This window comes from Chiloscyllium plagiosum, unplaced genomic scaffold, assembly GCF_037043375.1.
Source record: "Chiloscyllium plagiosum isolate Xiang-an unplaced genomic scaffold, Cpla_swu_hap1 HiC_scaffold_12, whole genome shotgun sequence".
In the NCBI taxonomy this organism is placed as follows: domain Eukaryota; kingdom Metazoa; phylum Chordata; class Chondrichthyes; order Orectolobiformes; family Hemiscylliidae; genus Chiloscyllium; species Chiloscyllium plagiosum.
Window position 1 is genome coordinate 2544512 of NW_028270150.1, and position 25691 is coordinate 2570202.

At 50.6% G+C, this 25691-nt stretch overlaps 1 long non-coding RNA gene across 1 annotated transcript in view; it reads right to left on the bottom strand.

The window, feature by feature from the left end:
• Positions 1-10413: 10413 nt before the first annotated feature.
• The window catches only part of LOC148148479 (uncharacterized), a 67184-nt gene continuing 51906 nt past the window's right edge, over positions 10414-25691 (bottom strand). The window contains exon 3 of the long non-coding RNA XR_015758772.1: positions 10414-10539. This is a non-coding gene — a long non-coding RNA (uncharacterized LOC148148479). The remainder of the gene's footprint in view (positions 10540-25691) is intronic.

The window sequence follows — 25691 nt, forward strand, 5'->3', positions numbered from 1 at the left end:
AGTCAGAAATAGTAAAGGTGCAGTCACCTTGTTGGGTGTTTACTATAGGCCCCCCCAATAGCAGCAGAGATGTGGAGAAACAGATTGGGAAACAGATTTTGGAAAGGTGCAGAAGCCACAAGGTAGTAGTCATGGGCGATTTCAACTTCCCAAATATTGATTGGAAGCTCTTTAGATCAAGTAGATTGGAATGGGCGGTGTTTGCGCAGTGTGTCCAGGAAGCTTTTCTAACTCAGTATGTAGATTGTCCGACCAGAGGGGAGGTCATATTGGATTTGGTACGAACCGGGGCAAGTGATGGGCTTGTTAGTGGGTGAGCATTTTGGTGATGGTGACCACAATTCTGTGACTTTCACCTTGGTTATGGAGAGAGATAGGTGCGTGCAACAGGGTAGGTTTTACAATTGGGGGAAGGGTAAATACGATGCTGTAAGACAGGATCTGAGGAGCATAAGTTGGGAGCATAGGCTGTCAGGGAAGGATGTCGTGGAAATGTGGAACTTTTTCAAGGAACAGATACGACGTGTCCTTGATATGTATGTACCTGTCAGGCAGGAAAGAAATGGTCGTGTGAGGGAACCTTGGTTGACGAGGGAGGTTGAATGTCTAGTAAAGAGGAAGAAGGAGGCTTACATAAGGTTGAGGAAACAATGTTCAGACAGAGCGTTGGAGGGATACAGGATAGCCAGGAGGGAGCTGAAGAAAGGGATTAGGAGAGCTAAGAGAGGGCATGAAAAATCTTTGGCGGGTAGGATCAAGGATAACCCCAAGGCATTTTATGCGTATGTGAGAAACATGAGAATGACGAGAACGAGGGTAGGTCCGATCAAGGACAGTAGTGGGAGACTGTGTATTGAGTCGGAAGAGATAGGAGAGGTCTTGAACAAGTACTTTTCTTCAGTATTTACAAACGAGAGGGACCGTATTGTTGAAGAGGAGAGTGTGAAATGGACTGGTAAGCTAGAAGAGATACTTGTTAGGAAGGAAGATGTGTTGGACATTTTGAACAACTTGAGGATAGACAAGTCCCCTGGACCTGACGGGATATATCCTAGGATTATGTGGGAAGCAAGAGAGGAAATTGCAGAGCCATTGGCAATGATCTTTTCGTCTTCACTGTCAACGGGGGTGGTACCAGGGGACTGGAAGTGGCGAATGTTGTGCCCCTGTTCAAAAAAGGGAATAGGGATAACCCCGGGAGTTATAGGCCGGTTAGTCTTACTTCGGTGGTAGGCAAAGTAATGGAAAGGGTACTGAGGAATAGGATTTATGAGTATCTGGAAAGACACTGTTTGATTAGGGATAGCCAGCACGGATTTGTGAGGGGTAGGTCTTGCCTTACAAGTCTGATTGAATTCTTTGAGGAGGTGACCAAGCATGTGGATGAGGGTAGAGCAGTGGATGTCATGTACATGGATTTTAGTAAGGCATTTGATAAGGTTCCCCATGGTGGGCTTATGCGGAAAGTCAGGAGGCATAGGATAGAGGGAAATTTGGCCAAGTGGATAGAAAACTGGCTAACCAGTCGAAGTCAGAGAGTGGTGGTAGATGGTAAATATTCAGCCTGGAGCCCAGTTACAAGTGGAGTTCCACAGGGATCAGTTCTGGGTCCTCTGCTGTTTGTAATTTTTATTAATGACTTGGAAGAGGGAGTCGAAGGGTGGGTCAGTAAATTTGCAGATGATACGAAGATTGGTGGAGTTGTGGATAGTGAGGAGGGCTGTTGTCGGCTGCAAAGGGACTTAGATATGATGCAGAGCTGGGCTGAAGAGTGGCAGATGGAGTTCAACCCTGTCAAGTGTGAGGTTGTCCACTTTGGAAGGACAAATAAGAATGCGGAATACAGGGTTAACGGTAAGGTGGAGGATTCTGGATCAGTGGTGCTGGAAGAGCACAGCAATTCAGGCAGCATCCGGGAACAGGCAAAATCGATGTTTCGGGCAAAAGCCCTTCATCAGGAATAAAGGCAGAGAGCCTGAAGCGTGGAGAGATAAGCTAGAGGAGGGTGGGGGTGGGGATAGAGTAGCATAGAGTACAATAGGTCAGTGGGGGAGGAGATGAAGGTGATAGGTCAGGGAGGAGAGGGTGGAGTGGATAGGTGGAAAAGGAGCTGGGCAGGTTGGACAAGTCCGGACAAGTCATGGGGACAGTGCTGAGCTGGAGGTTAGAAACTAGGATGAGGTGGGGGAAGGGGAAATGAGGAAGCTGTTGAAGTCCACATTGATGCCCTGGGGTTGAAGTGTTCCGAGGCGGAAGATGAGGCGTTCTTCTTCCATGCGTCTGGTGATGAGGGAGCGGCAGTGGAGGAGGCCCAGGACCTCCATATCCTCGGCAGAGTGGGAGGGGGAGTTGAAATGTTGGGCCACGGGGCGGTTTGGTTGATTGGTGCAGGTGTCCCGGAGATGTTCCCTAAAGCGCTCTGCTAGGAGGTGCCCAGTCTCCCCAATGTAGAGGAGACTGCATCGGGAGCAACGGATACAATAAATGATACTAGTGGATGTACAGGTAAAACTTTGATGGATGTGGAAGGCTCCTTTAGGGCCTTGGATGGAGGTGAGGGAGGAGGTGTGGGCACAGGTTTTACAGTTCCTGCGGTGGCAGGGGAAAGTGCCAGGATGGGAGGGTGGGTCATAGGGGGGCGTGGACCTGACCAGGTAGTCACGGAGGGAACGGTCTTTGCGGAAGGCGGAGAGGGGTGGGGAGGGAAATATATCCCTGGTGGTGGGGTCTGTTTGGAGGTGGCGGAAATGTCGGCGGATGATTTGGTTTATGCGAAGGTTGGGTGGAAGGTGAGCACCAAGGGCGTTCTGTCCTTGTTATGGTTGGAGGGGTTGGGTCTGAGGGCGGAGGTGCGGGATGTGGATGAGATGCGTTGGAGGGCATCTTTAACCACGTGGGAAGGGAAGTTGCGGTCTCTAAAGAAGGAGGCCATCTGGTGTGTTCTATGGTGGAACTGGTTCTCCTGGGAGCAGATACGGCGGAGGCGGAGGAATTGGGAATATGGGATGGCATTTTTGCAAGAGATAGGGTGGGAAGAGGTGTAATCCAGGTAGCTGTGGGAGTCGGTGGGTTTGTAGAAAATGTCAGTGTCAAGTCGGTCGTCACTGATGGAAATGGAGAGGTCCAGGAAGGGGAGGGAGGTGTCAGAGATGGTCCAGGTAAATTTAAGGTCAGGGTGGAATGTGTTGGTGAAGTTGATGAATTGCTCAACCTCCTCGCGGGAGCACGAGGTGGCGCCAATGCAGTCATCAATGTAGCGGAGGAAGAGGTGGGGAGTGGTGCCGGTGTAATTACGGAAGATCAACTGCTCTACGTAGCCAACAAAGAGACAGGCATTGCTGGGGCCCATACGTGTGCCCATGGCTACCCCTTTGGTCTGGAGGAAGTGGGAGGATTCAAAGGAGAAATTGTTAAGGGTGAGGACCAGTTCGGCCAAACGAATGAGAGTGTCGGTGGAGGGGTACTGTTGGGAACGTCTGGAGAGGAAAAAACGGAGGGCTTGGAGGCCCTGGTCATGGCGGATGGAGGTGTAGAGGGATTGGATATCCATGGTGAAGATGAGGCGTTGGGGGCCGGGGAAACGGAAGTCTTGGAGGAGGTGGAGGGCGTGGGTGGTGTCTCGAACGTATGTGGGGAGTTCCTGGACTAGGGGGGATAGGACAGTGTCGAGGTAGGTAGAGATGAGTTCGGTGGGGCAGGAGCATGCTGAGACAATGGGTCAGCCAGGGTGGTCAGGCTTGTGGATCTTGGGAAGGAGGTAGAACCGGGCAGTGGGGGGTTCCCGGACTATGAGGTTGGAAGCTGTGGGTGGGAGATCTCCTGAGGTGATGAGGTTCTGTATGGTCTGGGAGATGATGGTCTGGTGATGGGGGGTGGGGTCATGGTCAAGGGGGCGGTAGGAAGAGGTGTCCTCGAGTTGGCGTTTGGCTTCAGCGATGTAGAGGTCAGTGCGCCAGACTACCACTGCGCCCCCTTTATCCGCTGGCTTGATGGTGAGGTCAGGATTGGAGCAGAGGGATTGGAGGGCTGCGCGTTGTGAGGGTGAGAGGTTGGAGTGGGGGAGGGGGGTCGACAGGTTTAGGCGGTTAATGTCCCGGCGGCAGTTGGAAATGAAGAGGTCGAGGGCAGGTAATAGGCCAGCGCAGGGTGTCCAGGTGGATGCAGTGTGTTGGAGGTGGGCGAAGGGGTCCTCGGAAGGTGGGCGGGAATCCTGATTGTGAAAGTAAGCTCGGAGGTGGAGGCGACGGAAGAATTGTTCGATGTCACGGCGTGTATTGGGATCTTGGGGTCTATGGTTCATTGATCTTTGAAAGTTGCCACTCAGGTGGATAGAGCTTGTAAGAAGGCCTATGGTGTATTAGCGTTCATTAGCAGAGGGATTGAATTCAAGAGTCGTGAGGTGATGTTGCAGCTGTACAGGACCTTGGTAAGGCCACATTTGGAGTACTGTGTGCAGTTCTGTTCCCCTCACTTCAGGAAAGATGTGGAAGCTTTGGAGAGGGTGCAGAGAAGATTTACCAGGATGTTGCCTGGAATGGAGAACAGGTCGTACGAGGATAGGTTGAGAGTGCTCGGCCTTTTCTCATTGGAACGGCGAAGGATGAGGGCAGAGTCAGAATCATTGCCGACCTTTAAGCTGCAATTGGATAGGTACATGGATGGGTGCTTAAGCAAGGACAAATGTTCGACACAACATCGTGGGCTGAAGAGCCTGTTCTGTGCTGTATTGTTCTATGTTCTATGTTCCCTGGATCGGAGTGTGATATCTACAAGGAGAAGTTGGACAAACTTGGATTGTTTTCACCAGAGTATCAGAGGCTGAGAGGCAAACCAGTGGTAGTATATAAACTGATGAGAGGTATGGATGAGGTGGATAGTCAGAGGCTTTCTCTGATATGTAGGAAGATGGTTGTGGTTACTGGAGATCAGTTATCTCAGCTCCAGGACATCTCTGCAGTAGTTCACCAGTAGGCGCAACCATCTTGAGCTGCTGCATCAATAATCTTTCCTCCAACATCAGGTCAGAAGTGGGGATGTTCGCTAATGATTGCACACTGTTCCCACCATTCACAACTCCTCAGATACTGAAGCAGTCCATGTCCAAGTGCAACAGGATCTAGATAATATGCAGGCTTGGGCTGACAAGTGACAAGTAACATTCATGCCACACAAATGCCAGGCTATGACCATCTCCAATAAGAGATGATCTAACCACTGCCCTTTACATTCAATGGTGTTACCATCACTGAATACGCTACTATCAACATCTTGGACATTATCATTGACCAGAAAATCAACTGGACTCACCACATAAACACAATGGCTACAACAACAGGTCAGAGGCTTGGAATACTGTGGTGGGTAACTCCCCTCCTGACTCCCCAAAGCCTGTCCACCATCTACAGCAGCACAGGTCAGGAGTGTGATGGAATATTCCCCACTTGCCTGGATGGGGGCAGCCCCAACAACACTCAAGAAGCTTAACACCAAGACAAAGCTGCCCACTTGATTGGCACTACATTCACAAACATTGATTCTCTCCATCACCGATGCTCAGTAGCAGCAGTGTGTACCATCTACAAGATGCACTGCAGAAACTCACCAAAGATCCTTAGATGGAACCTTCCAAACCTACGACCACTTCTATCCAGAAGGAGAAAAGCAGCAGATGTATGGGAGCACCACCATCTGCAAGTTCCCCTCCAAGCTACTCACCATCCTGACTTGGAAATATGTGGCTGTTCCTTCACTTTCGCTGGATCAAAATCCTGGAATTCCCTTCCTCAGGGCACTGTGGGTCAGCTCACAGCACATGGACTGCAGTCATTCAAGAAGGCAGCTCATCACCACCTCCTCAAGGGCAGCCAATGACACCCACATCCCACAAACAATAAATAATAATAACATTTTTAAATTTCTTTTAAAAATTAGATTAGATTACAGTAGATTAGATTACTTACAGTGTGGAAACAGGCCCTTCGGCCCAACAAGTCCACACCGACCCGCCGAAGCGTAACCCACCCATACCCCTACATTTACCCCTTACCTAACACTACGGGCAATTTAGCATGGCCAATTCACCTGACCTGCACATCTTTGGACTGTGGGAGGAAACCGGAGCACCCAGAGGAAACCCACGCAGACACGGGGAGAACGTGCAAACTCCACACAGTCAGTCGCCTGAGTCGGGAATTGAACCCGGGTCTCTGGCGCTGCGAGGCAGCAGTGCTAACCACTGTGCCACCGTGCCGCCCACCATCCTGCCATCCTTGCCCGGTCTGGTCTACATGTCACTCCAGGTCCATATCAATGTGGTTGACCCCCAGTGGCCTAGCAAGCCACTCAGTTACAACAAGCACTACAAAGTCTCAACAAAGAAATGAAACTGGACAGATCACCTGGCTTTGATCTTGGAACCTGAATACACAACAGCAGATATAGCACTGTCAACCCTGCAAAGTCCTCCTTACTAACATCTGGGGCCTATTGCCAAAGTTGAGAGAGCTGTCTCACAGATTAGTCAAGCAAATGTCTGACAGTCACATTCATGGAATCATGCAGCGTTCCCGACCCCACCATCACCAGCCCTGGATATGTCATCTCTCACTGGTAGGACAGATCCAGCAGAGGTGGTGGCACAGTGGCATACAGTTGGAACAGAGTTACCCATGAGTCTTCAACATTGACCTCTGACCCCATGAAGTCTCATGGCTTCAGGTTACAACATGGACAAGGAAACCTCTTACTCACTACCAACTACAATCCTCCCTCAGCTGATGAATCTACTCCTCCAATTGAACAACAGTTGGAAGAAACACTGAGGGTGACAGCACTGTAAAATGTTCTCTGGGTAGGGGATTTTTATGTCCACCACCAAGAGTGGCTTGGCAGCAGCACTCCTGATCGAGCTGGTCGGGTCCTAAAGGACATTCATTTTCCTCATCCAAACCATGAATATCAGCACTGATCCCTGTAGCACTCACTAGTTACAGGCCAAAACTGTATATAATATCTCTGGTGTGGTTTCACAAAAGTCTTGAATAACTACAGGAAGACATCCCTAATTCTGAACTCAAATCCTCTTGTAATAAAGGTAATATAACATTCACCTTCTGAATTGCTCAGTGCACCTGTCCCTGTCTACATTCACTGACTGAAGTACAAGGACACCCAGATCCTTTTGAATGTGCACACTTCCCAACATATCACTATTCACTGATACTCTGCTATTCTGTTTTTCACACAAGGTGTATAACAGCCTAACTATCCATTTCTACTGCATCAGCATGTGTTTGTCCACTCACACAACTTCAGGAGAAACTAAGGCCTGCAGATGCTGGAGATCAGAGTCAAAAGGAGTGGTGCTGGAAAAGCAAAGCCCGTCAGGCAGCGTCCGAGGAGCAGGAGAATCAACATTTCGAGCAGAAACTCCTTATCACTGCACCCCCCAGGTCATCTCCTCTGCCCTGAAGCTCTTCAGCCACATCCTGAAACAGATTCACTACCACAGCCACATCTCCTCCCTCAGCGCCTGCCTATGGAACCAACTGATCCCGCATGGACTCTGGACTACATTCAGACCATCACAATTTGGATCTAACCAGGACAACCAGTACCTACAACAAATGCAAAGCCTCCAGAAACAGTTCTCCCTCTGGATGCTCCACTCCACGCTCACAGCAATGCACTGCCACCTAGTCTCCCTGCAGTCAGCCTGGCCCAGCTCAGGGCCACACTCTCCCAGACCTGCAAAGGACCTTTGCTGTTCTTCATCCTGAGAAGAATCCACTCAACAAAGAACGTAAGTACGCAAAACTTTCATGTTCTGACCTGCAAACTCGGGATTCCTCAATCATTCCAGAATCTTCTCACAGCCTCCAGAACCGGTCGGACACCATTAGTCATGCAGCCGCACTAACCACCACCACCGCAGCAAACAATGACGTAACTTTTGCTCAGGCCGATAGCAGACCGCAGCCAGCGTCAACTATACCACCTCCATGATTGCTGCCAGGATCACCACCCCCACAATAACCACCAGGATCACCGTCTCCACAATCACCACCCCCACAATCACCGCCAGGATCACCAGCCCCACAACCACCACCAGGATCACCGTCTCCACAACCACCACGAGGAGCACCAGCCCCACAATCACCACCAGGATCACCGTCTCCACAACCACCACCAGGATCACCATCTCCTCAATCACCACCAGGATCACCAGTTCTACAATCACCGCCAGGATCACAGCCTCCACAATCACCACCAGGATCACCGTCTCCACAATCACCACCAGGATCACCAGCCCCACAACCACCACCAGGATCACCGTCTCCACAACCACCACCAGGATCACCGTCTCCACAATCACCACCAGGATCACCAGCCCCACAATCACCACCAGGATCACCGTCTCCACAATCACCACCAGGATCACGAGCCCCACAACCACCACCAGGATCACCGTCTCCACAACCACCACCAGGATCACTGTCTCCACAATCACCACCAGGATCACCAGTTCTACAATCACCGCCAGGATCACAGCCTCCACAATCACCACCAGGATCACCGTCTCCACAATTACCACCCCCACAATCACCGCCAGGATCACAGCCTCCACAATCACCACCAGGATCACCGTCTCCACAATTACCACCCCCACAATAACCACCCCCACAATCACCACCAGGATCACTGTCTCCACAATCACCACCAGGATAACCAGCCCCACAACCACCACCAGGATCACCGTCTCCACAATCACCACCAGGATCACCAGCCCCACAATCACCACCAGGATCACCGTCTCCACAACCACCACCAGGATCACCGTCTCCACAATCACCACTAGGATCACCAGTTCTACAATCACCGCCAGGATCACAGCCTCCACAACCACCATCAGGATCACCATCTCCACGATCACTGCCCGGACCATCGCACCCACAACCACTGCCAGGATCATAGCCTCCACAATCACCGCCAGCATAACCGTTTCCACAATCACCGCCAGGATCACCACCCCCAAAATCACGCCAGGATCAGCGCCTTATCCATCACCGTCAGGAGCACCGCCCCCACAATCACCACCCTCACAATCCTGGTGGCGATTGTGGGAGCGGTGATCCTGGTGGTGATTGTGGAGGCTATGATCCTGGTGGTGATTGTGGAGACAGTGATCCTGGTGGTGATTGTGGAGACGGTGATCCTGGTGGTGATTGTGGAACTGGTGATCCTGGTGGTGATTGTGGAGACGGTGATCCTGGTGGTGGTTGTGGAGACGGTGATCCTGGTGGTGGTTGTGGGGCTGGTGATCCTGGTGGTGATTATGGGGCTGGTAATCCTGGCGGTGATTGTGGAACTGGTGATCCTGGTGGTGATTGTGGAGACGGTGATCCTGGTGGTGATTGTGGAGGCTGTGATCCTGGCGGTGATTGTAGAACTGGTGATCCTGGTGGTGATTGTGGAGATGGTGATCCTGGTGGTGGTTGTGGAGACGGTGATCCTGGTGGTGGTTGTGGAGACGGTGATCCTAGTGGTGATTGTGGGGCTGGTGATCCTGGTGGTGATTGTGGAGACGGTGATCCTGGTGGTGATTGTGGAGACGGTGATCCTGGTGGTGATTGTGGAGGCTGTGATCCTGGCGGTGATTGTGGGGGTGGTTATTGTGGGGGTGGTGATTGTGGAGACGGTGATCCTGGTGGTGATTGTGGAGGCTGTGATCCTGGCGGTGATTGTGGGGGTGGTTATTGTGGGGGTGGTGATCCTGGCAGCAATCATGGAGGTGGTATAGTTGACGCTGGCTGCGGTCTGCTATCGGCCTGAGCAAAAGTTACGTCATTGTTTGCTGCGGTGGTGGTGGTTAGTGCGGCTGCATGACTAATGGTGTCCGACCGGTTCTGGAGGCTGTGAGAAGGTTCTGGAATGATTGAGGAATCCCGAGTTTGCAGGTCAGAACATGAAAGTTTTGCGTACTTACGTTCTTTGTTGAGTGGATTCTTCTCAGGATGAAGAACAGCAAAGGTCCTTTGCAGGTCTGGGAGAGTGTGGCCCTGAGCTGGGCCAGGCTGACTGCAGGGAGACTAGGTGGCAGTGCATTGCTGTGAGCGTGGAGTGGAGCATCCAGAGGGAGAACTGTTTCTGGAGGCTTTGCATTTGTTGTAGGTACTGGTTGTCCTGGTTAGATCCAAATTGTGATGGTCTGAATGTAGTCCAGAGTCCATGCGGGATCAGTTGGTTCCATAGGCAGGCGCTGAGGGAGGAGATGTGGCTGTGGTAGTGAATCTGTTTCAGGATGTGGCTGAAGAGCTTCAGGGCAGAGGAGATGACCTGGGGGGTGCAGTGATAAGGAGTTTCTGCTCGAAATGTTGATTCTCCTGCTCCTCGGACGCTGCCTGACGGGCTTTGCTTTTCCAGCACCACTCCTTTTGACTCTGATCTCCAGCATCTGCAGGCCTTAGTTTCTCCTGAAGTTGTGTGAGTGGACAAACACATGCTGATGCAGTAGAAATGGATAGTTAGGCTGTTATACACCTTGTGTGAAAAACAGAATAGCAGAGTATCAGTGAATAGTGATATGTTGGGAAGTGTGCACATTCAAAAGGATCTGGGTGTCCTTGTACTTCAGTCAGTGAATGTAGACAGGTTGAAACTTTATTGCTGGAACAGCACAGCAGGTCAGGCAGCATCCAGGGAACAGGAGATTCGACGTTTCGGGCACAGGCCCTTCTTCAGGAATCCAATGTAGACAGGGACAGGTGCACTGAGCAATTCAGAAGGTGAATGTTATATTACCTTTATTACAAGAGGATTTGAGTTCAGAATTAGGGATGTCTTCCTGTAGTTATTCAAGACTTTTGTGAAACCACACCAGAGATATTATATACAGTTTTGGCCTGTAACTAGTGAGTGCTACAGGGATCAGTGCTGATATTCATGGTTTGGATGAGGAAAATGAATGTCCTTTAGGACCCGACCAGCTCGATCAGGAGTGCTGCTGCCAAGCCACTCTTGGTGGTGGACATAAAAATCCCCTACCCAGAGAACATTTTACAGTGCTGTCACCCTCAGTGTTTCTTCCAACTGTTGTTCAATTGGAGGAGTAGATTCATCAGCTGAGGGAGGATTGTAGTTGGTAGTGAGTAAGAGGTTTCCTTGTCCATGTTGTAACCTGAAGCCATGAGACTTCATGGGGTCAGAGGTCAATGTTGAAGACTCATGGGTAACTCTGTTCCAACTGTATGCCACTGTGCCACCACCTCTGCTGGATCTGTCCTACCAGTGAGAGATGACATATCCAGGGCTGGTGATGGTGGGGTCGGGAACGCTGCATGATTCCATGAATGTGACTGTCAGACATTTGCTTGACTAATCTGTGAGACAGCTCTCTCAACTTTGGCAATAGGCCCCAGATGTTAGTAAGGAGGACTTTGCAGGGTTGACAGTGCTATATCTGCTGTTGTGTATTCAGGTTCCAAGATCAAAGCCAGGTGATCTGTCCAGTTTCATTTCTTTGTTGAGACTTTGTAGTGCTTGTTGTAACTGAGTGGCTTGCTAGGCCACTGGGGGTCAACCACATTGATATGGACCTGGAGTGACATGTAGACCAGACCGGGCAAGGATGGCAGGATGGTGGGCGGCACGGTGGCACAGTGGTTAGCACTGCTGCCTCGCAGCGCCAGAGACCCGGGTTCAATTCCCGACTCAGGCGACTGACTGTGTGGAGTTTGCACGTTCTCCCCGTGTCTGCGTGGGTTTCCTCTGGGTGCTCCGGTTTCCTCCCACAGTCCAAAGATGTGCAGGTCAGGTGAATTGGCCATGCTAAATTGCCCGTAGTGTTAGGTAAGGGGTAAATGTAGGGGTATGGGTGGGTTACGCTTCGGCGGGTCGGTGTGGACTTGTTGGGCCGAAGGGCCTGTTTCCACACTGTAAGTAATCTAATCTACTGTAATCTAATCTAATTTTTAAAAGAAATTTAAAAATGTTATTATTATTTATTGTTTGTGGGATGTGGGTGTCATTGGCTGCCCTTGAGGAGGTGGTGATGAGCTGCCTTCTTGAATGACTGCAGTCCATGTGCTGTGAGCTGACCCACAGTGCCCTGAGGAAGGGAATTCCAGGATTTTGATCCAGCGAAAGTGAAGGAACAGCCACATATTTCCAAGTCAGGATGGTGAGTAGCTTGGAGGGGAACTTGCAGATGGTGGTGCTCCCATACATCTGCTGCTTTTCTCCTTCTGGATAGAAGTGGTCGTAGGTTTGGAAGGTTCCATCTAAGGATCTTTGGTGAGTTTCTGCAGTGCATCTTGTAGATGGTACACACTGCTGCTACTGAGCATCGGTGATGGAGAGAATCAATGTTTGTGAATGTAGTGCCAATCAAGTGGGCAGCTTTGTCTTGGTGTTAAGCTTCTTGAGTGTTGTTGGGGCTGCCCCCATCCAGGCAAGTGGGGAATATTCCATCACACTCCTGACCTGTGCTGCTGTAGATGGTGGACAGGCTTTGGGGAGTCAGGAGGGGAGTTACCCACCACAGTATTCCAAGCCTCTGACCTGTTGTTGTAGCCATTGTGTTTATGTGGTGAGTCCAGTTGATTTTCTGGTCAATGATAATGTCCAAGATGTTGATAGTAGCGTATTCAGTGATGGTAACACCATTGAATGTAAAGGGCAGTGGTTAGATCATCTCTTATTGGAGATGGTCATAGCCTGGCATTTGTGTGGCATGAATGTTACTTGTCACTTGTCAGCCCAAGCCTGCATATTATCTAGATCCTGTTGCACTTGGACATGGACTGCTTCAGTATCTGAGGAGTTGTGAATGGTGGGAACAGTGTGCAATCATTAGCGAACATCCCCACTTCTGACCTGATGTTGGAGGAAAGATTATTGATGAAGCAGCTCAAGATGGTTGCGCCTACTGGTGAACTACTGCAGAGATGTCCTGGAGCTGAGATAACTGATCTCCAGTAACCACAACCATCTTCCTACATATCAGAGAAAGCCTCTGACTATCCACCTCATCCATACCTCTCATCAGTTTATATACTACCACTGGTTTGCCTCTCAGCCTCTGATACTCTGGTGAAAACAATCCAAGTTTGTCCAACTTCTCCTTGTAGATATCACACTCCGATCCAGGGAACATAGAACATAGAACAATACAGCACAGAACAGGCTCTTCAGCCCACGATGTTGTGCCGAACATTTGTCCTTGCTTAAGCACCCATCCATGTACCTATCCAATTGCAGCTTAAAGGTCGGCAATGATTCTGACTCTGCCCTCATCCTTCGCCGTTCCAATGAGAAAAGGCCGAGCACTCTCAACCTATCCTCGTACGACCTGTTCTCCATTCCAGGCAACATCCTGGTAAATCTTCTCTGCACCCTCACCAAAGCTTCCACATCTTTCCTAAAGTGAGGGGAACAGAACTGCACACAGTACTCCAAATGTGGCCTTACCAAGGTCCTGTACAGCTGCAACATCACCTCACGACTCTTGAATTCAATCCCTCTGCTAATGAACGCTAATACACCATAGGCCTTCTTACAAGCTCTATCCACCTGAGTGGCAACTTTCAAAGATCAATGAACCATAGACCCCAAGATCCCAATACACGCCGTGACATCGAACAATTCTTCCGTCGCCTCCGCCTCCGAGCTTACTTTCACAATCAGGATTCCCGCCCATCTTCCGAGGACCCCTTCGCACACCTCCAACACACTGCATCCACCTGGACATCCTGCACTGGCCTAATACCTGCCCTCGACCTCTTCATTTCCAATAGCCGCTGGGACATTAACCGCCTCAACCTGTCGACCCCCCTCCCCCACTCCAACCTCTCACCCTCACAACGCGCAGCCCTCCAATCCCTCTGCTCCAATCCCGACCTCAACATCAAGCCAGCGGATAAAGGGGGCACAGTGGTAGTCTGGCGCACTGACCTCTACTTCGCTGAAGCCAAACGCCAACTCGAGGACACCTCTTCCTACCGCCCCCTTGACCATGACCCCACCCCCCATCATCAAACCATCATCTCCCAGACCATACAGAACTTCATCACCTCAGGAGATCTCCCACCCACAGCTTCCAACCTCATAGTCTGGGAACCCCTCACCGCCCGATTCTACCTTCTTCCCAAGATCCACAAGTCTGACCACCCTGGCTGACCCATTGTCTCAGCATGCTCCTGCCCCACCGAAGTCATCTCCACCTACCTCGACACTGTCCTAACCCCCCTAGTCCAGGAACTCCCCACATACCTTTGAGACTCCTTGTTGATGTCTAACCTGCAGCCATGAGACTTCATTTGGTCCAGAGTCAACTGTCACCTGGTGTATCTCTGTGTCACCACCTCTGCTGAGTCTATCCTGACAGTGGTAGGACACATCCCAGGGATGGTGATGGTAGTGTCTGGAACATTGATTCCATCTGTCTGACTCTGTCATGCTGTTGCTTGACTAGTCTGTCAGATAGGTCTTCCAATTTTGGCTCATGTCCCCAGATGCTAGTCAGAAGGACTTTGGAGGGTCATCAATGATCCGTCTGGTTTCATTACTTTGGAGACTTTTTAGTGACTGTGATAACTGAATGGTTTGTCATTGCTATTTCAGAGGGCAGTTAAGAGTCAACCCCTTTGCTGTGGGTCTGTAGTCACATGTAAACCAGACCAGGTAAGGATGGCAGTTTCCTTCCCTGAAGGACATTAATGAACCAGATGGGATTTTCTGACAATCGACAATGGTTTCATCATTCAATTCTTAATTCCAGATATATATATTTTTAAGTGAACTCAAATTCCACCATCTTCTAAGATGGGATTTGAACTCTGTTCCCCAGAACATTAGCTGAATTTCTGGTTTAATAGTCTAGCGATAATACCATTAGGCATCATTTGTTCTCATGCATCACTCTCAAAAGGTTAGCATCCAAGTTCAGTGGGCAATCATGTTAAAGTCCCTATTCGAGACGGCTCATAGAATCCCTGATGGACTCGACCTGTCAGCCTCTCTTGGTTCGTCCCAGAGATCATATGCTGTGGTAGTCTGGAATATTAAACTCCTACAGACAGTTTAGTTTAAATTATTACCTTTATTTACCAATGGCATCAATGTTACACTATAACATAGATACCTACAAGCCAGGCTTGAGCTAAGGTTCTAAAGCCATTAGCAAAGTCGTGGTGCCAGCGCTTACCCCCAAGAGCTCTCTCAGGCTAACCCCCCCATCTCCTCCCCACACCCCCCGCCCCCTTATTGCTGCAAACAAGCTGTCTTTATACAGAAATTGGTATTAAAATTACAAAAACACCACATGCCCAGATAAGCAGCAATGAAATGGCAAAAGTTTTCAGAGGAAGAGAAACTCATTGACAGGTCTGTGTATACTTGATTAATTAAGCTGCATGCACATCAAAGTGGGAAGCTTAATCAAGCCAGGACAAATGGCCAATTGCTTTGGCTAGATAACCTTCCCTTTTAACAGGACATCATAACGAGGGACTAATCTGAACTACATGGAAAAGGTCATGAGGTAACATTGCTCAGCTAACATGTCCAGGATCATTGTCCGACAAAATGGCCTTTTCTTTTAAAATCATCTTAGATTCCCAAAATGCAAATTAAATTCATAATATTCCCGGATCTCAAGCTCCATGGAACAACACACAAACATTCAATCCATGACAAGCCAGTGTACACTCAAATCAGACCACAAAGAGTTAACCTTTCCACCAGTCTATTTTGATTTAACTGTCCAGAGAATGACCTGAGGAAAAAAATGGTTGGATTTGCAAAACAGAGCGAGTCAACGTTGAGAGAGGACCTTGCTGTTAGAGAGCACAGCTCGGGCTTGCACATACGTTGTTCTTATGTGTTCACTGTCACAAATCTTTGTCCTCAGGGAGAATAAGTATCGGAGAGCCTTTTTATAAAAGGTGTTAGAGTTAACTTTAATGTCACGTCTCGAGTGTATATTTGAAGTTAATTATTTATTAAAGCTTACTCGCATCTATATTCCTGTTCAAATTTACAAAATAATACGTTAAATGGATGAGCACAGTGATTAGCACTGCTGCCTCACAGCACCAGAGACCCAGGTTCAATTCCCGCCTCAGGCAACTGACTGTGTGGAATTTGCACATTCTCCCTGTGTCTGTGTGGGTTTCCTCCTACAATCTAACTTACACAATTCCATTTTCATCCATATGTTTATCCAATGACTATTTAAATGCCCTTAAAGTTGGCGAGTCTACTACTGTTGCAGGTAGGCTGTTCCATGCCCCTACTACTCTCTGAGTAAAGAAACTACCTCTGACATCTGCCCTATATCTACCACCCCTCAGTTTAAAGCTATGACCCCTCATGCTAGCCATCACCATCCGAGGAAAAAGGTTCTCACTGCCCACCCTATCTAACCCTGTAATTATCTTATATGTCTCAATTAAGTCACCTCTCAACCTTCTTCTCTCTAATGAAAACAGTCTCATGTTCCTCAGCCTTCTCTCATAAGACCCTCTCTCCATACCAGGCAACATCCTAGTAAATCTCCTCTGAACCTTTTCCAAAGCTTCCACATCCTTCCTATAATGCGGTGACCAGAACTGGACGCAATACTCCAAGTGTGGCCACACCAGAGTTTTGTACAACTGCAACATGACCTGATGGCTCAGAAACTCAATCCCTCAACTAATAAAAGCTAATTTTGAAAAGTCAAATCAAGATTGGAGTTTCAGGATGAATGGGAGGGCCTTAAGGAGTGTAGTGGAACAGACAGACCTTGGAGTTCAGGTGCACAGTTCTCTGAAAGTAGACTCACAGGTAGACAGAACAGTGAAGAAAGCGTTTGACACACTGGCCTTCATCAGTCAGAGCAGTGAATATCAATGTTGTAAAGTTATGTTGCAGTTATACAGCTTGTTGGTAAGGCCGCGCTTAGAGCATTGTGTTCAGTTTTGGTCACCTTGCTACAGGAAGGATGTTATTAAAGTGGAAAGACTGCAGAAGAAATTTACCAGGATGTTGCTAGGATTCATTGGTCTGAGTTATAGGGAGAGGTTAGACAAGTTAGAAATTTTTACTTTAGAGCACAGGAGACTGAGGGGGCTCTTATAGAAGGGTAGAAGGTCATGAGAGGCATGGATAGGGTGAATGCACTCAGTCTTTTTCCCAGGGTTTGGGGAAGTGAGGACTAGAGGGAATTAGTTTAAGGTTAGAGGGGAAAGCATAAAACAGAACCTGAGAGGCAATGTTTTTACACAGAGGGCGGTACGGATATGGAATGAGCTGCCAGCGGGAAATGTTTGAGACGGGTACATTAACAACATTTGAAAAGCATTTGGACAAATACATGAATAGGAAAGGCTAAGAAGGTTTTGGGGCGGCATAGTGGCTCAGTGGTTAGCACTGCTGCCTCACAGCACCATGGTCCCAGGTTCAATTCCAGCCTCAGGCGACTGTCTGTGTGGAGTTTGCACATTCTCCCCGTGTCTGTTTGGGTTTCCTCCAGGTGCTCTGGTTTCCTCCCACAATCCAAAGACGTGCAGGTTAGGTGGATTGGCCATGCTAAATTGCCTGTAATGTTAGGTGCATTAGTCAGAGGAAATAAGGGAATGGGTCAGGGTGAGTTGCTCTTTGGAGGGTCGGTGTAGACTTGCTGGGCCGAAGGGCCTGTTTCCACACTGTAGGGATTCTTCTTCTTCTAAGGATATGGGCCAAGTGCAGGGAAATAGGGTTAACGTGGTTTTAGAACGGCCTGAACTAGTTAGGGCCAAATGGGGCTGTCACTATGTTGTAGGCCTCTATGACTCTATGTATGGAACTCGGCAACAGACAAGCCTGGAGTATACATAGGATCTGCTCTGATGAGGATGATTGCAATGGACACCTGAAGGTGTTTGAAGGACCCTCTTATAAGAACAGGATATAATGCTCAACTCATTGGTCACTAGGTTTGATGTGCCACAGTGAAAACTGCAACAACCTTCTCCAAAGGTTACAACCGATAGAGAACCCTTCGTCATCCAGTACTTCCCCAGAGTGGAGAAACTAGACCATGCCTTTCGCAGCCTTCAACACGTTATTGATGACAATGAGCACCCCACCGAGATCATCCCTACACCTCCACCTCTCGCATTCAAACAACCACCAAACCTTAAACAGACCGATGTCTGCAGCAAATTACCCAGCTGTCAGGACAACATTGAACACAACACCAAACAACTCTGCTACGGCTTGTCAGATCATCGATGTAGATGCTATTATCACACGTGGGGATACCACCCACCAGATACATGGCAGATACTCATGTGAATTGGCCAACATTATCTATCTCATACGCTGCAGGCAAGGATGTCCCGATGCATGGCATATTGGCGAGACCACGCAAATGCGACAAAAACAGATGAATGGACACCGCGCAACAATCGCCAGACAGGAATGTTCCCTCCCAGTCAGGGAACACTTCAGCTGTCAAGGGCATTCAGCCTCGGATCTTCAGGTAAGCCTCCTCCAAGGCAGACTTCAAGATACACAACAATGTAGAATCGCCAAGCGGAGACTGATAGCCAAGTTCCATACCCATGAATGACAGGTTTGGATAGAGTCAATAGCCAGAGACTTTTCCCCAGGGCAGGATTGACTGGCACAAGGGGTCATCATTTTAAGATATTAGGAGGAAGGCATAGTGGAGATGTCAGAAGTAGGTTCTTTACAGAGAGAGTTGTGAATGTATGGAATGCGTTGCCAGCAGTGGTGATGGAAGCAGTCATTAGGGACACTTAAGCAACTGTTGGACATGCACATGGAGAGCAGTGAGTTGAGGGGAGCGTAGGTTAGGTTATTTTATTTTAGATTAGGAATAATCCTTGGCACAACATCGTAGGCCAAAGGGCCTGTTCTGTGCTGTACTTTTCTATGTTCTATGTTCTAGAGGCTGAGAGGGTGATAGGTAGAAGCTATAGGGACATAGTTACGCCAGAGAACAGAGGTAGCTGGGTAACAGTTAGAGGTGGGAAGGGGAGGAAGCAGGGAATGCAGGGATCCCCTGTGGTCGTTCCCCTAAACAATAAGTATACCGCTTTGGATACTGTTGGGGGGGACGGCCTAGCAGGGGTAAGCTGCAGTGACCGGGTCTCTGGCACGAGGTCCGGCTCTGAGGCTCAGAAGGGAAAGGGGGAGAGGAGGAGAGCGCTAGTTATAGGAGACTCTATAGTTAGAGGGACGGACAGGCGGTTCTGTGGACATGGGTGAGACTCTCGGATGGTTTGTTGCATCCCGGGTGCCAGTGTCCGAGACTCTGGAATAGGGAGAGAGTGCAGTTGAACACGTGGCTGCAAGGATGGTGTAGGAGGGAGGGCTTCAGGTATTTGGACAATTGGACTGCATTCTGGGGAAGGTGGGACCTGTACAAGCAGGACGGGTTGCACCTGAACCAGAAGGGCACCAATATCCTGGGAGGTAGGTTTGCTAGCACTCTTCGGGGGGGGTTTAAACTAATTTGGCAGGGGGATGGGATCCAGACTTGTAGTCCAGCAAGTAGGCTGGCTGTTTGTCAGGATGTCCAAGAATGTAGGGAGGCTGTGGAGAAGGTAGCACTGACAGGGAATACTTGCGGACACTGAAATGGGCTCAAGTGTGTATACTTCAACGCAAGGAGTATCAGAAATAAGGTGGGTGAACTTAAGGCATGGATCGGTACCTGGGACTACGATGTTGTGGCCATCACGGAAACGTGGATAGAAGAGGGACAGGAATGGTTGTTGGAGGTTCCTGGTTACAGATGTTTCAGTAAGATTAGGGAGGGTGGTAAAAAAGGAAGGGGTGTGGCGTTGCTAATTAGAAATGGTATAACGGCTGCAGAAAGGCAGTTCGAGGGGGATCTGCCTTTGGAGGTAGTATGGGCTGAAATAGGAAAGGTGCAGTCACCTTGTTGGGTGTTTACTATAGGCCCCCCAATAGCAGCAGAGATGTGGAGAAACAGATTGGGAAACAGATTTTGGAAAGGTGCAGAAGCCACACGGTAGTAGTCATGGGCGATTTCAACTTTCCAAATATTGATTGGAAGCTCTTTAGATCAAGTAGATTGGAATGGGTGGTGTTTGTGCAGTGTGTACAGGAAACTTTTCTAACTCAGTATGTAGATTGCCCGACCAGAGGGGAGGCCATATTGGATTTGGTACTTGGTAACAAACCGGGACAAGTGATGGGCTTTTTAGTGGGTGAGCATTTTGGTGATGGTGACCACAATTCTGTGACTTTCACCTTGGTTATGGAGAGAGAGATAGGTGCGTGCAACAGGGTAGGTTTTACAATTGGGGGAAGGGTAAATACGATGCTACAAGACAGGATCTGAGGAGCATAAGTTGGGAGCATAGGCTGTAAGGGAAGGATGCAGTGAAATGTGGAACTTTTTCAAGGAACAGATACGACGTGTCCTTGATATGTATGTACCTGTCAGGCAGGAAAGAGATGGTCATGTGAGGGAACCTTGGGTAACGAGGGAGGTTGAATGTCTAGTAAAGAGGAAGAAGGAGGCTTACATAAGGTTGAGGAAACAAGGTTCAGACAGAGCGTTGGAGGGATACAGGATAGCCAGGAGGGAGCTGAAGAAAGGGATTAGGAGAGCTAAGAGAGGGCATGAAAAAACTTTGGCGGGTAGGATCAAGGATAGCCCCAAGGCATTTTATGCGTATGTGAGAAACATGAGAATGACGAGAACGAGGGTAGGTCCGATCAAGGACTGTAGTGGGAGACTGTGTATTGAGTCGGAAGAGATAGGAGAGGTCTTGAATGAGTACTTTTCTTCAGTATTTACAAATGAGAAGGGACCGTATTGTTGAAGAGGAGAGTATGAAACGGACTGGTAAGCTAGAGGAGATACTTGTTAGGAAGGAAGATGTGTTGGGCATTTTGAAAAACTTGAGGATAGACAAGTCCCCTGGGCCTGACGGGATATATCCTAGGATTATGTGGGAAGCAAAAGAGGAAATTGCAGAGTCGTTGGCAATGATCTTTTCGTCTTCACTGTCAACAGGGGTGGTACCAGGGGACTGGAGAGTGGCTGAAAATGTGTTGCTGGAAAAGCACAGCAGGTCAGGCAGCATCCAAGGAACAGGAGAATCGACGTTTCGGGCATAAGCCCTTCTTCAGGAATGAGGAAAGTTTGTCCAGCAGGCTAAGATAAAAGGTAGGGAGGAGGGACTTGGGGGAGGGGCGTCGGAAATGTGATAGGTGGAAAGAGGTCAAGGTGAGGGTGATAGGTCAGACTGGGGTGGGGGCGGAGAGGTCAGGAAGAAGATTGCAGGTTAGGAAGGCGGTGCTGAATTCGATGGATTTGACTGAGACAAGGTGGGGGGAGGGGAAATGAGGAAACTGGTGAAATCCGAGTTCACCCCTTGTGGTTGGAGGGTTCCTAGGCGGAAGATGAGGCGCTCTTCCTCCAACCATCGTGTTGTTGTGGTCTGGCGATGGGGAGTCCAAAGACCTGCATATCCTTGGTGGAGTGGGAGGGGGAGTTAAAGTGTTGAGCCACAGGGTGGTTGGGTTGGTTGGTCCGGGTGTCCCAGAGGTGTTCTCTGAAACGTTCCGCAAGTAGGCGGCCTGTCTCTCCAAAATAGAGGAGGCCACATCGGGTGCAGAGGATGCAATAGATGATGTGTGTGGAGGTGCAGGTGAATCTGTGGCGGATATGGAAGTTTCCTTTGGGGCCTTGGAGGCCCAAGGTGAGGGGGGAGGTGTGGGCGCAAGTCTTGCACCTCCTGCGGTTGCAGGGGAAGGTGCCGGGAGTGGAGGTTGGGCTGGTGGGGGTTGTGGATCTGACGAGGGAGTCACGGGGGGAGTGGTCTTTACGGAATGCTGATAGGGGAGGGGAGGGAAATATATCCTTGGTGGTGGGGTCTGTTTGGAGGTAGCGGAAATGACGGCGGATGATGTACTGTACAGGGAGATTGGTGGGGTGGTAGGTGAGGACCAGTGGGGTTCTGTCCTGGTGGCGGTTGGAGGGGCGGGGCTCAAGGGCGGAGGAGCGGGAAGTGGAAGAGATGCGGTGGAGGGCATCGTCGACCACGTCGGGGGGGAAATTGCGGTCCTTGAAGAAGGAGGCCATCTGGGTTGTACGTGTTTGGAACTGGTCCTCCTGGGAGCAGATGCGGTGGAGACGAAAGAATTGAGTGAATGGGATGGCGTTTTTACAGGGGGCAGGGTGGGAGGAGGTGTAATCCAGGTAGCTGTGGGAGTCGGTCGGTTTGTAGTAGATGTCCGTGTTGATTCGGTCGCCTGAGATAGAAATAGAAAGGTCTAGGAAGGGGAGGGAGGAATCTGAGACTGTCCAGGTGAATTTGAGGTCGGGGTGGAAGGTGTTGGTGAAGTGGATGAACTGTTCAACCTCCTCGAGGGAGCACGAGGCAGCACTGATACAGTCATCGATGTAGCGGAGGAAAAGGTGGGGGGTAGTGCCAGTGTAGTTGCGGAAGATGGACTGTTCCACATATCCTATGAAGAGGCAGGCATAGCTGGGGCCCATGCGGGTGCCCATGGCTACTCCTTTCATTTGGAGGAAGTGGGAGGATCGGAAAGAGAAGTTGTTCAGGGTGAGGACCAGTTCAGTCAGTCGAAGGAGGGTGTCAGTGGAAGGGTACTGGTCGGTACGGCGGGAAAGGAAGAAGCGAAGGGCTTTGAGTCCTTCGTGATGGGGGATGGAGGTGTACAGGGACTGGATGTCCATGGTGAAGATAAGGCGTTGGGGACTGGGGAAGCGAAAATCATGGAGGAGGTGGAGGGCATGGGTGGTGTCCCGAACGTAGGGGGGGAGTTCTTGGACTAAGGGGGACAGGACCTTGTCAAGGTACGCAGAGATGAGTTCGGTGGGGCAGGAGCAGGCTGAGATGATGGGTCGGCCGGGGCAGTCAGGTTTGTGGATTTTGGGCAGGAGATAGAAGCGGGAGGTGCGGGGTTGTGGGACTATGAGGTTGGAGGCGGTGGATGGGAGATCCCCCGAGGTGATGAGGTTATGGACGGTCTGGGAGATGATGGTTTGGTGGTGGGGGGTGGGGGGTGGGGTCATGGTCAAGGGGACGGTAGGAGGAGGTATCTGCGAGCTGGCGTTTGGCCTCAGCGGTGTAAAGGTCGGTGCGCCAAACTACTACTGCGCCTCCCTTGTCTGTTGGTTTGATAGTGAGGTTGGGGTTGGAACGGAGGGAGTGGAGGGCTGCGCGTTCCGAGGGTGAGAGGTTGGAGTGGGTGGGAGGGGTGTGGGAGTTCAGGTAGCGGTTAATATCGCGGCGGCAGTTTGCTATGAAGAGGTCGAGGGCAGGTAGGAGGCCAGCACGGGGTGTCCAGGTGGACGGGGTGTGTTGGAGGTGGGAGAGGGGGTCGTCAGAGGGTCGGCGGGAGTCTTGGTTAAAGAAGTAGGCACGGAGGCGAAGGCGGCGGAAGAATTGTTCGATGTCACGCCGTGTGTTGAATTCATTAATCCGGGAGCGTAGGGGAATGAAGGTGAGGCCTCTGCTGAGGACTGATCTTTCATCCTCAGAGAGGGGTAGGTCTGGAGGGATGGTGAAAACACAGCAGGGCTGGGAGCTAGGACCTGGATTAATGAGTTCAACACACGGCGTGACATCGAACAATTCTTCCGCCGTCTGACGATCCCTTCTCCCGCCTCCAACACGCCCCATCCACCTGGACACCCCGTGCTGGCCTCTTACCTGCCCTCGATCTCTTCATAGCCAACTGCCGCCGCGATATTAACCACCACCTGAACTCCCCCACCCCTCTCACCCACTCCAACCTCTCACCCTCAGAATGCGCAGCCCTCACTCCCTCCATTGCAACCCCAACCTCACCATCAAACCAGCTGACAAGGGAGGCGCGGTAGTAGTTTGGCGCACCGACCTTTACACCGCTGAGGCCAAACGCCAGCTCGCAGTCACCTCCTCCTACTGCCCCCTTGACCATGACCCCACCCCCCACCCCCCACCACCAAACCATCATCTCCCAGACCGTCCATAACCTCATCACCTCAGGGGATCTCCCATCCACCACCTCCAACCTCATAGTCCCACAACCCCGCACCTCCCGCTTCTACCTCCTGCCCAAAATCCACAAACCTGACTGCCCCGGACGACCCATTGTCTCCGCCTGCTCCTGCCCCACCGAACTCATCTCTGCGTACCTTGACAAGGTCCTGTCCCCCTTAGTCCAAGAACTCCCCCCCTACGTTCGGGACACCACCCATGCCCTCCACCTACTCCATGATTTTCGCTTCCCCGGTCCCCAACGCCTTATCTTCACCATGGACATCCAGTCCCTGTACACCTCCATCCCCCATCACGAAGGACTCAAAGCCCTCCGCTTCTTCCTTTCCCGCCGTACCGACCAGTACCCTTCCACTGACACCCTCCTTCGACTGACTGAACTGGTCCTCACCCTGAACAACTTCTCTTTCCAATCCTCCCACTTCCTCCAAATGAAAGGAGTAGCCATGGGCACCCGCATGGGCCCCAGCTATGCCTGCCTCTTCGTAGGATATGTGGAACAGTCCATCTTCCGCAACTACACTGGCCCCACCTTCCACCTTTTCCTCCGCTACATCGATGACTGTATCGGCGTCGCCTCGTGCTCCCACGAGGAGGTTGAACAGTTCATCCACTTCACCAACACCTTCCACCCCGACCTCAAATTCACCTGGACAGTCTCAGATTCCTCCCTCCCCTTCCTCGACCTCTCTATTTCTATCTCAGGCGACCGAATCAACACGGACATCTACTACAAACCAACCGACTCCCACAGCTACCTGGACTACACCTCCTCCCATCCTGCCCCCTGTAAAAACGCCATCCCATTCTCCCAATTCCTTCGACTCCGCCGCATCTGCTCCCAGGAGGACCAGTTCCAAACACGTACAACCCAGATGGCCTCCTTCTTCAAGGACCGCAATTTCCCCCCCGACGTGGTCGACGATGCCCTCCACCGCATCTCTTCCACTTCCCGCTCCTCCGCCCTTGAGCCCCGCCCCTCCAACCGCCACCAGGACAGAACCCCACTGGTCCACACCTACCACCCCACCAATCTCCATGTATCCGCCGTCATTTCCGCCACCTCCAAACGGACCCCACCACCAAGGATATATTTCCCTCCCCTCCCCTATCAGCATTCCGTAAAGACCACTCCCTCCGTGACTCCCTCGTCAGATCCACAACCCCCACCAACCCAACCTCCACTCCCGGCACCTTCCCCTGCAACCGCAGGAGGTGCAAGACTTGCGACCACACCTCCCCCCTCACCTCCCTCCAAGGCCCCAAAGGAAACTTCCATATCCGCCACAGATTCACCTGCACCTCCATACACATCATCTATTGCATCCTCTGCACCCGATGTGGCCTCCTCTATATTGGAGAGACAGGCCGCCTACTAGCGGAGCGCTTCAGAGAACACCTCTGGGACACCCGGACCTACCAACCCAACCACCCTGTGGCTCAACACTTCAATTCCCCCTCCCACTCCACCAAGGATATGCAGGTCTTTGGACTCCTCCATCGCCAGACCACAACAACACGACGGTTGGAGGAAGAGCGCCTCATCTTCCACCTAGGAACCCTCCAACCACAAGGGATGAACTCGGATTTCACCAGTTTCCTCATTTCCCCTCCCCCCACCTTGTCTCAGTCAAATCCATCAAATTCAGCACCGCC